The sequence below is a fragment of the Octopus bimaculoides genome, chromosome 13, assembly GCF_046866305.1.
Source record: "Octopus bimaculoides isolate indiv1 chromosome 13, ASM4686630v1, whole genome shotgun sequence".
NCBI classification, from domain to species: domain Eukaryota; kingdom Metazoa; phylum Mollusca; class Cephalopoda; order Octopoda; family Octopodidae; genus Octopus; species Octopus bimaculoides.
The window spans coordinates 34,298,897-34,316,396 of record NC_142940.1 but is presented as its reverse complement, the minus strand read 5'-3'; the positions used below and the strand labels follow the sequence as shown (position 1 = coordinate 34,316,396).

Genomic DNA, 17,500 nt, shown 5'->3' with positions numbered 1-17,500 from the left:
TACCCGGAGTAGAGTGAAAGCGTTTGAAGAGTCCAGGATAATGCATGCAAGACTCAAAAGAGATTTAAAGAAGAATGTTACGATCGCGAAAGTGAATCACAACGACCTTTTTGTGTGCAGTTTGTGACAGACCATACCTGTCTTTTGCTGGGCTCAAATCTCATTTGCGAACCCATGGAAAACGAACCTCCACCAGCTATTCTGCCTATATGTCTGTGCACACCATTGAATGCGATGTATGCCAGAAGGTTTGCAAATCCGACGGAGACCTCAAAAGAAATTTTAAGATCCATAAAGATGAGAACTTATCTGCAGCTGTTGCTGGTTCAAATTGGATATGCAATCTATGCGGTTATCTTTTCAAAACATTGTCTGGTTTAAAAAGCTACATCATTTTGAGGTGGTCAAAATTTGCATAAGGAGTAGACAACCGCCATATGAATATATAAGTATGTGTATATATATATATATACGGACAGATAGATGGATACATACATACATATATATATATACACATACACACACACACACATATATATATATATATATATATACATACACATATACATATCTATGTGCTTGTGTGTCTCTGTGTGTGTATGAGTATTATATATATATATATATATATATATATATATATATATATATATATATATATATATATATATATATGCCGATAGAAATATACTGTGTGTGTATGTATGTGTTATTGTGTCTGGGGAGAGTCTTTCTCTTTCAGTGCCTCATTACTTAACACACTCACCGGTTCAATTTCCACTCATTTACTTATTTATTTTTCCTAAAATTTTTGTTGCGTCTTGCAACGACTATTGAAAAGATTGCATGACGCAACAAATATTTTAGGAAAAAACATGAATAAGTAAATGTGTGGAAATCAAACCGATGAGTGGGCTAAGTAATAAGGCACTAAAAAAGAATGACTCTCCCATGACACAATAAATCATGCTTCAACACACGAATTCACATAAAGAATCTTGCAAAACAAATACAAAAACGATATATATATATTCAGATAATACTTATATTTGTTGTGTGCGTATGTATACTATATATGTTACAATGCATGTATGCATATAATTATTTCTTTATTGCCCACAAGTGGCTAAACATAGACGGGACAAACAAGGACAGACAAAGGTATTAAGTCGAGTATATCGATCCTAGTATGTAACCGGTACTTAATTTATCGAACCCGAAAGGATGAAAGGCAAAGTCGACCGCGGCGGAATTTGAACTCAGAACGTAATGGCAGACGAAATACCGCTAAGCAGTTCGCCCAGCGAGCTAACGTTTCTGCCAACTCGATGCCTTAAATACATGCATATACTATCTAAATAGTTTACCTAATAATTATTTTAAAATGGAAGGTATACGATGAAAGTTCGCTATTAAGGATGAAAAAAGACTAAAATTTTTCTAATTAAGAAACGCCTGTCCAAAGCCAATATTCGAAATTTGGTTTTTAATTGAAAATGCTTTGAATCAAAATACTTCAGAATAGCGACCACTGGAAATCTGCTGCAATTAAGGTACCCATTTGTTTATCTCTGTAGATGTACAGACAGATAGACACTTGATATCAATACAATAAGTATATAACCGAGACCAAGTTTCACGATTCGGTCAACCAAATCAAGTGCTACACATTTATTCATATAGTTTTTACAATATGACTTATTTACTACATATACATGTGTATGTTTTAGATGTCATTATCAGGTTGAAAACAAAACATTTTATGTAGTAATTCATATCATGCATTATACATAGCGTATACATACAATCAACGTATTGTCTCATCCGGACTACACGCGCGAGATTGGACACACAGCATTCGTGTGTGTGTGTGTGTGTGTGTGTGTGTGTGTATGTGTGTGTGTGTGTGTGTGTGTGTGTATGTGTGTGTGTGTGTGTGTGTGTGTGTGTGTGAGAGAGAGGTACATGCGCTGGTACGGATATGTTTTCTGTCTCCCACTAGATCATCCTACAAGGGCTTTACTCTCATTCGAAGCAGCAGCTGTGGACTGGAACAGGTCCCGTGGCAGGTCCATCACTTGACGGCTGGACGTTATTGGAAAAGATCTCCAGAGGATCGACGTCATCTTGCAGAATGCAGAGGGACTGGCACGGGACTGTCAGCGATGGAGAACACTAGTGGACCTGGTCGACTCTAGACATGATGAAATCTCTGGGACAACTAACCTGAGATGACCCCGGCCCCATCAAGCAAGAGCATAAAGCAAGCAAGCAAAAAACAAATTATAAACACGAAGAAGAGGTAAAAACAAAGAGTGTATTAGATTTATGCCCAATATTAGGTTTTTTCCTTGCGGGTGCTTCAATTCTTATATATATATATTTTTCCGTGTAGGGAGACAACAGCGGAGAACAGTATTCAAGGTGAGGACGGGCCAAGGTGAAGAAGAGGACAATGGTCTCTAGACCGAAAAGTCCTGAGGATCCAACGTGTGCTCTGCGGGCCATGTCGACATAGTTGTTTGTGTGGGCACTCCAGCTTTGTCGAAAGTTACATTAAGGTCCCTAGCGGTGTTAGATGCTACGAGGTTTTCGCCCGAGGGAAGAGTGTATGGTAACTCAAATGCAGCCTTTTTACCGAAGTGGATTAATTCAAATTTATTCTCAGCGGGATGTTGTGCTTTTTGGCCCATCGGATAACAGCGAGCAGACTCGATGGGATACCTGCCCCACTGCATATATCATATATGTATGTATGTATGTATGTATGTATGTATGCACGTATATATGAATGTAGGCAATGTCTGCATTTGTTTATGCATGACAACCACATTTGGATGGTGCTTTTTACATGCCACCGGCCGGAAGGTTATGAAATGCTCTCTGTGTTGGTGTATGTTTGGTGCGGAGTGTTGGTGTGACAAGTGCTTTTTTTTTTTTGTTTTTTTTTTTGTTTGGGAAGTGAAGTGAAATGCATTTTAGATGTGACGACAACATTTACACAAATACATGTACATACACATACATCCGTACGCTCACAGATACACCCAGATACATGCATGGCACATGAATATTCTTTGATATATGATGGATTTTAAGCATGAAACAATATTGATTGTTTTGTTTGGGAAGAGTCATTCTCTTTTAGTGCCTTATTTATCCAATACAATCACCGGTTCGATTTCCACTCGTTTATTTATTTATTTTTTCTAAAATCTCCGTTGCGTCTTGCAACCTTTTCAATAGTCGTTGACACTGTTCGTTATCGTTCTTTTTCTCTGTTTGTTTGTGCGCATGTGTGTGCGTCAGTGTGCATGTGTATACACAGATGGATGAATGGATGGATGGATGGATAGATGTGTGCGTGCATGTATGTGCTTCGGTGTGTATGCATATATATAAATGTATGTATACACACACAGACACGTACAAGCATACACGGACATGCATTCATACATACATACATATGTGTATACATATGTGTATACACATGCACACTGATGCACATACATGCGCACAAACAAACAAACAAACAAACAAACAAAAAGAACGCAGATCTGATAACGGACAGAGTCAACCACTATTAAAAAGGTTGCAAGACGCAACGAAAATTTTCGAAAAAATAAATAAGTAAATGAGTGGAAATCGAACCGGTGATTGTATTAAATAATAGGGCACTAAAAGAGAATGCCTCTCCCCAGACACAACAAAATATGCTTCATCACACGAATTGACATAAAGAATCTTGCAAACCAAATACAAAAACGAAATATTGATTGTGTTATTCTGTAACTGGCTGTGTATACCTCAGGTGGATGTACCTCTAATTTAAACCTTAGGAATACTCAGTATATCACATTGTGTGATCTAGTCCATGCGCCGAGCCCCCGAGTTATTTTCCCTCTATCCAATTGGGTCGAGCCGAGCGGCAGTAGCTGACACTTGCATAAAGCGTTGTTCTGTGAGATCGAACTGCGAACCAAATGATTATGCAATATAGTTCTTAAATATCCTGTTATGCCTGCACCCACCAACATAAAGAAGCAATGCATACATACACACGCATACAATTATAAAAACACATATCCATGTATATTTATGTGCATGTCTTGAGTGTGTGTGTGTGTGCGTTTATTTGTCATTATAACTGCGTGTGCGTGGCTGGCTTAAAAGTGTGAATTTATTTCTATTTGTGCAGGCGTATGACAAATTGAGGACACAACAGCAGCAGAGAAGGGAGAACTGGAGTGAGAGTGATTATGATGGTAATAAGGTCTTTTACAATGCCCCACCCCCACCCCATCACTACCACTAACTCTTCTCTTTTTTCTCTCTCTCTTTCACCACATCTCTCTTTCTTCTCTCCTCCTCCTCCCCCCTCTCTCTCCCTCAGTGTCGTTCATTCTATCTATTTACCCTTCTTTCTCTACTCTCCCCTCCTTATGTCTCATATATCACTTAGCAGCCTTTTTGCAAGCCGACTGTCAACAGCCTAACATTGCAACATGTGCCACACAAGTTTATTAATAGACAGAGGGAATCCACCGACCAAACCTCCTTCTCACACCACCACCACAATCACCGCCACCACCACCACCACCACAACCACCGCCACCACCACCACCACAACCACCGCCACCACCACCACCACCATCCTCACTGTCCCGTTATTTAAAATGTCGCATTTCGAGTTATTCAAGGTTTTGGGTAACCCTAACCAGCAACGACCACCACCTTTGTAAAGATTATCCACTAACCTAACTAATGGTGCTGTGCTACTTGCAGTAAAAGCATTACGAAACTTGTTTCAAGTATGAAATAATGTTTCGTTTCTGTACGTTCTGAGTTCAAATCTCTCCTGTGTCAACTTTCTATTTAATATTTCCTAGTTAAGTAAAATGAACTATCATAAATGCCCAGTATTCATCTCCCCCACTATACACAGTTCTGGTCTTGCGTTTAAGTTAGCAATTGGAAGAATAGCGTGGATGAAAATCCAGGGACATCTGTTGTATAAAATGCAATGTTACTGCTATAATAGTTCTCTATCTCTAGCAGTGGTTTTCAACCGGGGTTCATATGACTCCTGGGGTCCATACAAGATTTTGCTGTCCAAATCTGTGCCATAAATTGGTTATACTTCTACAACACTCAAAACATTTTATTTTTTTAAAGCAATTCTCAATATACATTATTTACATTATTTACATTCGACGGATATTTGTCCTCATCTTGTTTGTTGTTAACACAACGTTTCGGCTGATATACCCTCCAGCCTTCATCAGGTGTCTTGGGGAAAATTTCGAACCTGGTTTCTCATTCCTAAGGTATTTTTCGATGTTGTTGTTGTTGTTATTATTATTATTATTATTCAGTGACCTGAATAATAATAATAATAATAATAATAATAATAATAATAAAATAATTAAAAAAATATTCAGACAAATACATAACAAAAACACCAGGACTTACAAATATATATAACATACAGAAAATTGCACTACTGGGTACTGCACACATTCTACGCAAAACACTTTCAATACAGTAAACATAAGAGCATCACAGCAAACCACAGCACATACCCAAGGCGCACAGAGCTGCGCTCGGTAGTGAAGTGAAAGCACGTTATAAAAATAAAACTACTGAACCATAATAATAATAATAATAATAATAATAATAATAATAACAACAACAACAACAACAACAACAACAACAACAACAACAACAACAACAACTTCAACAACATCGAAAAATACCTTAGGAATGAGAACCCAGGTTCGAAATTTACCCAAAACGCCTGATAAAGGCTGGAGGGTATATCAGCCGAAGCGTTGTGTTAACAACAAACAAGATGAGGACAAATATCCGTCAAATGTAAATAATGTAAATAATATAAATAATGTATATAATTCTTCATCTCTTAAATATAGAACTGTACAATTCTCAATAATATTTAATTATAAAAGTACAATAAGATTTTTTTAATATATATACAGCGAATGGCTATCAGGGTCCAGTAGAGTAAAATAGGAACCAAAGGGGTCCATAGGCAGAAAATGGTTGAGAATCACTAAAAATATAGGGTCCATCAGATTCGGTTTCCTTTTCGACCAGATACAGAACATGGGGTAAACGGGCGCAGAGAATTTCATGCTTTCTAAGAGAAATTAAGTAAAGTTTGTCGTTGTTTAATCGCATGTCAGTTCCGTTTAAGGAAATCTGTGTATGCAGCCGTCCCAACCATGACTTTCTCTCTATTTTGTATTTCTAGTGCATTGCACAATATGTTGTTCCTTTTCTTTAAGACGGTAGGTGTGATGTGATTTCACAAAATGTAACTACTATTATCAGCAGGACGGGCAACCATATTAAGGTTCTCTCAATGGTTTGTTTCCAACGAAAGTGATTTGAATTAGCACCAAGTGAGTCACATTCTGCTAGTTTAGCAGGAACTTACCTCTAACTTTCTGGTACTTGACATACGAAAGAAGAAAAAAAAATGAATAAACATCTGTTATGCTAGATTGTAATAAAGCACTCAACTTATGATAAAGAAGTGATGTGAACTTAAAATAAAGAACTATTTTAATCACCCTAACACATACTAAATAACACTGCAGAGTCAGCAGAAGGGAAAAAAGAACGACATCAGTGTGTGTGTGTGTGTGTGTGTGTGTGTGTGTGTGTGTGTGTGACTTTTTTGGTGTCTGGCTTCCATTTTTTTGAGAACTTTTTTAGAAACACGATAGAAAATAAACTGGTTATGAACTTTGAGACAAGGAAGGAGACAGTTAAGAATAGATTCTTTGTTTTTTTACTGATGCTGCGTTAAAAAAAAATTGACATATTTCTGAAATATATCTTTTTAAACCAGTAATCTCGTTCATGCTGTTGTGGTTATTATTATCGTTATTATTATCAAAGGCGACAAGCTGGCAGAATCGTTAGCATGCCGGATAAAATGCTTAGCGGCGTTTCGCCCGAATTTGCGTTCTGAATTCAAATCGACTTTGTCTTTCATCCTTTTGGGGTCGATGAAATAAGTACCAGCATTGAGGTCGATGTAATCGACTAGTCCATTCCCTCGAAATTTCAGGTCTTGTTTCTTTAGCAGAAAGAATTATTATTATCATTATTAATAAGCTGGCAGAAAGGATCTATTTTAAAACGGGGGCCACATTTTTCATTAATGTTTTACGTAGTGTTTTTAGTACGGAAAGACTTTCAAACTTCGTATACTTATCTATTTTGTGTTATAGAACAGAAAAATATTTTTGTATTCGAATTTATTTCATGTAAAAAATTGTCTTATTTCGATAATTTCAACCAATCACTGACAAGTATTCAGTTGTTTATATTTACTCCTTTGACTGATTAAGCGATGTAAAGCGTATTTAATCTCCATACCTTCGTTTTATTTGCTTTTTTCATTTTAAATTTGCTTTAACCCTAACCCTAACCCTAGGGTTAGGGTTAGGGTTAGGGTTAATTGTTTCAGAATCGTTTGTTTATGTAGTCGGCACTTAATGTATATCGGCTGAATGGACGTCAGTGATTGGTTGAAATTACAGAAATACGACAACTTTAACATGGAATAACTTATGGATTTCTTTTTTTTTAAAGAAGACTAAGAGAAAAAGATGTTTTATATGACACAATCTACCAGTGTTCCAAGTTTCAAAGTGTTTCGTTAATGAAAAATGTGGCCCCCGTTTTAAAAAAGATCCGGCAGAAACGTTAGCACGCCGGGCGAAATATATAGCGGTATTTCGTCTGCCGTTACGTTCTGAATTCAAATTCCGCCGAGGTCGACTTTGCCTTTCACCCTTTCGGGGTCGATAAATTAAGTACCAGTTACGCACTGGGGTCTATGTAATCGACTTAATCCCTTTGTCTGTCCTTGTTTGTCCCCTCTATGTTTAGCCTCTTGTGGGCAATAAAGAAATAAAAATTCTTAGCGGCGTTTCGTCCGTCTTTACGTTTTGAGTTCAGATTCCGCCGAAGTCAACCTTGCTTTTCATCCCCTCGAGATCGATAAAATACGTACCACTTGAGTACTGGGGTTGATGTAATCAACTAGCCCCTTGCTCCACAAAAATTCCATGTCGTAGTCCAGAAAAACAACAGTGGGGTGACTATCCTTGATGGTCACGGTGATCTTGGATATCATCCAGCTTTGGAGGATTTTATTGCATCAGAAGGACGGCATAATCCATGAATTCACATATTCTGTGTACTGTGAATACTTCTCCCCACCAAGCACTCTACGACCATCATCGACACCCACCTAATTTGTCTTCTCGCCGTCGTCTTGATCATCATCATCATCATCATCATCATCATCATCATCATCATCATCATCATCATCATCATCATCATCATTTTCATGATAATAACCATCTGTCTGTTTTTCTTTTTCTTGTCATAGTCGCCATTACTAAATTTCATTTACAAACCCAAGTGAAACAGTCAGTTTAATAGCAATGTCACTTCCTAACTTATATGACACCAAGTCATTTCTCTTATCTTCGCTTATTTTCCCCCGTCGCATCACACCAGCAATGTCACTAACAACATCAATAACTTCACCACCACCACCAACAACAACAACAACAATAAATACTAATACTACTACAATATCAACAACACCTCACCCCGAACTAACTAACAATATACACTCGTATTTCAGCTAGTTGTTAATCATTCACTCTCCTTCATATCATTTTCTAGAGATAACGGGTAGAATGATCAGGATAAACGGGTGGATGCGGTAAACATGCTTCTGTCCTTCGGATTTATCTCATACAAGGCTCCGTTGGCACAGCTGCGCAGTGATGGGTTTATCTTGTAATTGAATAACTATTAAATCTGGTTTATAAAGAAGCCTTTATAAGTTTGAAATAATAACGAACATGGGGAACGGAAAATAAGGAACGGAAAATAGAAGGAAAACAGCATCATATATATGCGTATATACATACATAAAATCAAGTACATAAATACATTTGTTGTTGGCACTCCGTCGTTTACGACGTCGAGGGTTCCAGATGATCCGATCAACGGAACAGCCTTCTCGTGAAATTAACGTGCAAGTGACTGAGCACTCTACAGACACGTGTACCCTTAACATAGTTCTCGGGGATGTTCATCGTGACACAGTGTGACAAGGCTGACCCTTTGAATTACAGGCACAACAGAAAAAGGAAGTAAGTGTGAGAGAAAGTTGTGGTGAAAGAGTGAAGCAGAGTTCGCCACCATCTCCTGCCGTAGCCTCGTGGAGCTTTAAGTGTTTTCGCTCAATAAACACTCACAAAGCCCGGTCTGGGAACCGAAACCGCGATCCTATGACCGCGAGTCCGCTGCCCTAAACATTGGGCCATTGCGCCTCCACACATAAATACATATATACGTACAAACAAACAAGCAAATATACATACATACATACATATATACATACATACATACGTACAAACAAACAAACAAGCAAACATACATACATACATACATACATACATACAAACATACATACACACATACATACATACACACATACATACATGCACACATACATACAATGGTGACCGATGCGGTCAGTCGGATACTCAAACGTGTGTAATTACTGTTCCAATTTTTGGAAAAGATGAGCTACAAAGTTCAATGAGATTACATACGAATATTTCTATATTGGTGTCCAAACTTTTAAAGCAGATCATTGTCTATTTTGAAAAAGAAATACAAATATCAGTAAATAGACAAAATCATCATGGCTAAGAGTATACGTCTTCTTCGACCGAATCACGACAATCGCTGCATACAATGGGCCTACAATCTTAACAAAGATTTGTATGAAGCATATATACAATCTGACCCCCAAAAATTCGGTTTTATGCGAAAGTTAAAAAAATTTGTGGAACTCCAATTAGATATTTCCCCAAAACATTTAAGTGAACAAGCAAAACGTATCATTAGATGTAAATTGATACATCTAACAGAAATGACTGATTCAACGCACGCTGATACTATAAAGCCAGCCATTAAAGATAGTCATCCCACTTCCACTGATGGACAGACAGAAAGGTCAGCCAAATCGAGCAGTAAACATCACACCAACAATCTAGTTGAAATCCATACCTGTACTGTACAAACAGAAGAACACCAAAAACTTGTGGACACCTTACAAGTGATCTACAATGATAGGTTTCAACAAGTCCACAACCCTTATATGAATGATAGGTCATACAATACCAGTATGAGTAAAGAACCGGTAAATTAGAATTAGAAGCAGTAAACGAAACAGCAAACAAATATCTGAAGACCACACTGTCCAGAGATATGAAAACAACCTACACGAAGCCATTAATCTTTTGGTGAATGTGTCATCTAATCTATTACTAGCGTATCACGAATTGCTCAAACTCAGTAAAAGATGCCCCAACAAGAGATCAGGTTGAGGGCTATTGGAGATCCGTATGGAAGACAAATAATCTGTTCAACAAATAGGTTGTATGGCTAAAAGAACTGGAGCAGGACTATCGCCAGCATTTCCAGCAAAAGCAGTATGCAAGACTGCGAAATACTGGAAACAGTTCTACAGAAAATGTCAAATAGGAAATCCCGAGAACCATAACAAGAAGAATTTTACATCTTATCGGCGAGATCTCCAACGAATGTATGGAGAAAGTAGCAAAGGCACACGAGAACTGCCGCAATGGTTATCAACTGCAATTACTCTCCTCATCCCCCAAAATAGCCAAACCGCCTCCACTAAAATTTACCGTCCCATAGCCTGCTAGAACATCATGTACAAATTATACACAGGGTGCCTCAATCTGCTGAAGCAGGACCATTGTGCCATCAACAATGTTATAATACCTGAGCAAGCTGGAGGAAAGGAGATGTGGAGCTGTATACAGCAGCTACTAATTAACAAAATGAACCAGGAGAAACTTAACTAAAGTGTGGCTGGACTACTAGAAGGCTTTTGATAGTATTCCACATGGGTGGATTATCAAGGCTTTACGTTTAACCAAAGTCCCACAGCCAATAGAGAGTGCTATTGAACGCCTGATCAAACTTTGGTACACGACTTTGCTCCTTAAGAGTGATAAGGAGCAAATTGAGTCGGATAGCATTCACTACTAAAATGGCATCTTTCAGGGTAATAGCCTGTCGCTATTGCTTTTTGTTATCTCATTAAACCCACTATCATACCTAGACAGATTCAGAAGTATTTCCCATATTTTCTTTGTAGATGACCTGAAACTTTATAGGCCAAATATCGACTACAAAAATGCAATTGGATCTCAATACCAAATTTTCTACAGACAGTGGAAGGAAATTTGTTGAGTCCAGATGTGCATATATCATGATAAAACATGGAAAAGTTGTGGTTTCCACTGAAAACCTAAAAGTGAACAGCTTGACAATACAACCTCTACAGTCGAGGGATAATTATAGGCATCTAGTTTATACCAGCGACCCCAGCACTTGATACTTTATTTAATCGACCCGGAAAGGTTGAAAAATGAAGTTGACTTCAACGAGATTTGAGCCTGACAGAAATATTGCGAGGCCCTAACAATTCTGCCAGTTTGCCACTTTTGTGAAATGAAAAATAAGAAAATGTAAGTGAAATGTAGGAAACAAATATTTATAACATTTATCTATAACAGTGTTCATGGAATTATTAAGTAGAGCCGCGCCCAACTCGTACATCTTCGCTCACGTAGACGGTCCCATATTGATTGGCTTTAAATTTTGGCGCAAAGCCGGCACTTTTAGGGTATGGTGTAAGTTGATTACATCGACCTTAGTTTTCAACTGGTTATCTTTTCGACTCCGAAAGGATAAAAGGTGAAGTCGACCTCGGCAGAATTTGAACTCAAAACTTAAAGACGAACGAAATGCCGCCATGCATTTTGCCCGACGTGCTAATGATTCTGTCAGCCCGCCACCTTATTCGTTGGTGTAATATGAAGTAATCATACCAGGCGGCAAGCCGGTATGCTCTAGCGGCATTTCGTCCGTTGTACTGTCTCAGTTCAAATTCCACCGAAGTTTGCCTTCTATCTTTCGGGGTCGATAAATAAGAACCAGTTGAGGAAAGGTGTTAATGTAATCGACTAGTCCATCCCTAAAAATATCAGGCCTTGTATCTATAGTAGAAAGGCTTTATATTAAATAAACATATGGCTTTCATTGAATATACTGACAATCAAATCTGTCTCCCTTCCACTTTCCTAGCAGTTAACATGCACGCACGCACATACACACATACACACACACACACACACACAGCACGCACGCACGCACGTGTCCTTAAATATTTTTTGTGCACGATAACGCTATCAGCAACTGACCTTGGTACTTTACTAAGTACCTGATTCTCTCGAATCCTGGAAAATCGTTTTATATGTATGTTTGCTTGTATGTATGTACTCATAAATATATACATATATATATATATAAACAATATATGAGTATATGCATATATATGTACATGTATGTATATACCTTCATCCACATGTACATATAGATACATAACTGGGTACATGACGTGGCAAAAGAACATGGACAAAATGGTAAACAAGGTGTGCGTATATATACATATATTCTTAGATTAGTTAATGTTTTTTTTTAAATTTAGATAAAACGCAGTCAAGTGAAATGTTAAACAACTCCAGCAGGGAAAAATGTAGGTACACATATATAACATATTTGTTCAATCCCCTACATTAGTTCCATTTGCCTTGTATCGATCCAGCTATTTTCAACAGTATAAATGGTCGTGCGCCTTATTGTCTACTGGATGACAAGACACATCCCAAAACATCGTGAACTATCCCTATGCCCCGGATAAACCAGCATTTACGTATCTGCTATGTATGACACATTCAGAATTCAACCATTTCGTTCCACTTCCTTTACCTCCTAGACTATGCTGTTATAGCTCTAAGTATTCTTCTAAAACTTCTAAATAATTAATTTTTAAAATTTTAACAATTTTACTTTCAGTAAAAAATACCAAGTATTTCACTGAGTCGTGTACTATGAAGCACATGCGTATCTAATGCGTACACCACCTGCTTTAATACCACCATCTAGAACTTGGTTGTCTTTAACGAAGTTTGCTCCGTTGCAAGTATTTGGGGCCAGACTTTCTGTCACAGAGTTCCATGACCTTCCCTCAAAATATCACCATCTACACTTCTTCTTTCAATGTCAGAAAAAATAAAATCGAACCCTTTTTTCGAAACCTCTCAGTGTGTATGCATACATATGTGTGAATAAAGTATTTGCGTACATATGTGTATGTATGTATATGTATATATATATATATATATATATATATATATATATATATATATATATATATATATATATATATATATATATATATATATATATATATATATATATATATATATATATATGCGTGTGTATATATACACACACACACGTGTGTGTGTATTGTGAGTATATTTTACGCAAATAAACAAATAGGTAAAAACTTAAATAAACAACGCATCAGTAGGTTACCCAGTTCGTTGATATTAAATCTTCGTGACTTCATTCTAATTAATAAATATTTCTATATACAGTGATGATGGTTTCCCTGTAACGATGTAACGCCTTTTTAAAGGGTAATTTTAATATTTCGCTTTTTCTTCTTCTAGTAATGGGAGAAATCTGTAAAATAAAAATCTGTTATTAAGTGGAGTATTTGTCCATTTATTCTATTACAAATGATGTGCGTTCTTTTGTCAATCTAAGAAATTCTTATTACCCAAGAAATATTATCCCAAAGTTCTGAGTTCAATTACTTCAACCACTGTCTTTTCATTTAATCTCTTCGGGGCAACAATATAATATCTGTTATATCAAGTCAAGTCGATCTCATAAATTTCCTGTCTTTGGGACACCAGAATCTTTTTAAACCAATATTTTGCTCGTCTTTGGTCTTAGTCTTTCTTTATGAATTTTAATGGTCTGTAATAGGTCTAAATATTAGTTTAGCTTCCATTTCAATGTTTCTAGTAATCCTGGTGGTTCCCACCTTCCCATCACCCCCTGATATTAAGGTCGTTGGCTCTCAAGAAGGCTTTGACAAGTTATTTATTTCGATATCAGATTTCGGAAATTGATGCACACCACAATGTCACATTTTTCTAGATGACTGAGCCCTCAGGTTTTCTTGACCATAACACAATAATTTAAAATACATCTAGTATTGATAGGCAAATATGTAAGAATTCCCTTGAGTTGTGTAACCAATACGGTTTCAATTTCCGCGAGAAGCCAGCTCCCCTTTTTACTACGGGAGTTCTTGTGGAATAGAATGAACATCACAACATTGATTTCTTTCAGACTCTTATATTGGAACTCAAAGGTGTCAAATCTATAAGGAACCATAACATGGAAAAAACTACATCCCATTTCCAAAGTCAGTGGTTTGAGTTCGAATCTCGCTAGAGTGCACATTCATTTATGCTATTTCAAAGATTATAAAATAAAAATCAAGTATGAGTTAACTGGAGTCAATCAAGTTGATGATAGATAGATAGATAGATAGATAGATGCAAGCTTGGTTTGGCATATGCGTGAGTGTGTCGGTTGATGCGTGTGTATGGACGTATAATATACTGTACTTGTATAAACTAAGAACACTAGTCTGCTGTTTTCTCCTTTACGTATGTGTGTGTGTGTGTGTGTGTGTGTGTGTGTGTGTGTGTGTGTGTGTGTACCCATGTATGTGTGTAACATGTGTATGTCTATGCTATATATATATATGAAAAGTTTCTGGCTTAGGGTAAAAGAGAATACAGGAGGATCAGTTATCATTTTCTCCAACATGTTCCCCTCTCAAATTCACACACTTATTGCAGTGATGCTTCAGTTTTCCTAAGCCCTGCAAGAGAACTTGGGAGGTTAGGCTTCCAACCAGACCTTTCGCGATACTCTTAAAGTCAGGAACTTTTCTGTAGGGAGGGAGAGAGAGAGGGAGAGAGAGGGAGAGAGAGGGAGAGAGAGAGAAGGCCCTCTTGTATTTTTGTATATACATGATGACGATGAGTAATGGAGCCATTCTTAACTTCAAAAGAGGAACTAACTTTCAAAAAGGAAATAACTTTAAAATATTAAATAACTTTCCAAGAGGAATCAGATATCATAGAATTGTAAAAAGTGAAAGTAATTTATATGTTCACCTTACTATACATGAAAAATATCTTGATTTCTTTAAAATTAATTGCTAGAACATTAATTTCTATGCCAGCTAAGTCAATTAGGCGGGCGGAAGTGACAACACAGTGAATTTAAGTGTAATATAAAAAAGAGAAAAGGAAATACGAGAAGAAATGAAAGCTATAAGGTATGCACAGTGCTTTGGACTTTGAGCAAAGACAGGGTCCAAAACGAACAATAAAAGCAGCAGTTTTATGAGAATATATCAAAATCGAAGAATTTGATTTTACTATTATTTTAGATTAATTCTAAAGTTTGCTCAATGTTTTGGTTACATATATAAATACTTGCAATGTGATCCTTATATATCATATATTTGTGTATGTACGTATCTGCCTGCCTATTTTTTCGCAGACTTTATCTGTTTGTGAATGATTATAGATATATAGCTTTCAGTTGTATTTGCTGCCATATAAAGCTCATCTGTGTTGATCAAGTTGATTCACTAAAAGCTGTATCACATGTCAGCAGCTGCATCTAGAAGTGTAATGTTGTTATTTGTAGACATCCTGTTTTACACAACAGCTGTGTTTCTCTTTCTTCAAAGCTTTCAAACCTTAGTTCTCTTTTTTTTTTATGTTTCTCAAAATCTAAGTTTATAATGGCTACCAATTCCCCCCAATCATTGCCAACATCTTGCAAACATAGTGTACTTCAAGTTTGTATGCAAAATTACTTTCTACCTGACCGTGAGGCCATAACGACAAAGCAACTTTTTATTTTGTATTTTTAGTTTTGTTCATTTATTTGTGATCTAAATTCACCTTGATATTTGAAGCCTTTGATTAAAGACTTTGCAGTCGTAATCATCACTTCTTTCAATCACATGTTCTCCTTATGACAAACAAGTGCGGTATGAAGCGGATTTCGTTGATATTTGCCGCAGGTTGAGCTCCGTCAAATGGGCATAGATTGACTCGATTAGTCTTTTGTAACTGAGAGAAATCATGATCTAGAAGGCACATAACGTTCCAGCTATTCCGGATATGATTATCATCATTCATTGTTATATTAAAGACATAACACCGAAGATTAGGTTGCCTGAAATGTATATGGCGCACACTGTATTGCATAAGAAGTGCCCTCTGTGAGATGATTAGGATTTTGAGGATTGTGATAGAATCGGATGGATGCAATCCCAAGTATCTTTTATGGAACTCAAACACTGCTACCAGGCATCGTTCAGGTTGACAGTTCTTTGACTGTGTGTGTGGCTGTATATTATATCTTGCCAATAGCCTGACATAATAAACGTCTTTAAAATAACGTTGACACCAAATAACAAATAATGCGTAATTGAAATTATCAGTTTTGTGGTTAATATGTGTCTTTCATAAAGGCGGCGAACTGGCAGAATCGTTAGCACAACGAGAGAAATTCTTAGCGGCCTTTCCTCCGTTTTTATGTTCCGAGTTCAAATTCTACCGAGGCCTACTTTGCTTTCTTCCTTTCAGGGCCAATGAAATAAGTACCAATCGAGTACTGGGTTCAGTGTAATCGACTTACCCTTCCCCGAAATTTCAGGCTTAGTGGCAAAATTTGAAACCAATGCGTTTTCTATGCTGCAATCATTGTAAAATAAATATCAGCTTGAAACATTTAGCGAGATTAACAGAAATGAAACATCATGGGGGCATCGATAGTAGGTGTGTCACTAAAACGTTAATTTTCAACCACAAGGTTGTGATTTCAATTCCACGGAGCAACAACTTGAACAACTTAAACAAGAGATTTCTAACGTAGCCGTTCCTTCACCAACAACTTTTGAGAAAATTTTGGTTCACAGAAGTGATGACTGTGAAGAAGCCAGTCCCTTATATATAATTTTAAGTGTGTGTGTGTGTATTTAATTATGCAAGTTTGTATGTGTACCTCTCTCTCTCTCTCTCTCAATGTATATATATATATATATTGTGTGTTCGTTTCTTTTTTGCATCTGTGATTTTATTTTCCTGCATAAATGAAGATATTTCCTTCATTTTGCTGCACATTGCAGAACTGTTATGTTAACGAGTTGTATCTATTTATTACTCGGTGAGATACATCCGCACCGCCGGATGCCCCTGAACCATTTGTTAAGTGATCCACCCGTGAGGGATCAATGCTAGATGAGTTGAAACAATTGTCGTGATCAATAATAAACTTTCTCGTATGTTCCATCTTCCGTCTTTCCTTTACCATATATATATGTGTGTGTGTGTGTGTGTGTGTGTGTGTGTGTGTGTGTGTGTGTGTGTGTGTGTGTGTGTGTGTGTGTGTG

The 17,500-nt window shown here is 37.0% G+C and overlaps 1 long non-coding RNA gene across 1 annotated transcript in view; it reads left to right on the top strand.

Moving 5' to 3' along the window:
* The window catches only part of LOC106872058 (uncharacterized), a 204,951-nt gene that overhangs the window by 78,901 nt on the left and 108,550 nt on the right, over positions 1 to 17,500 (top strand). The window lies entirely within an intron of this gene.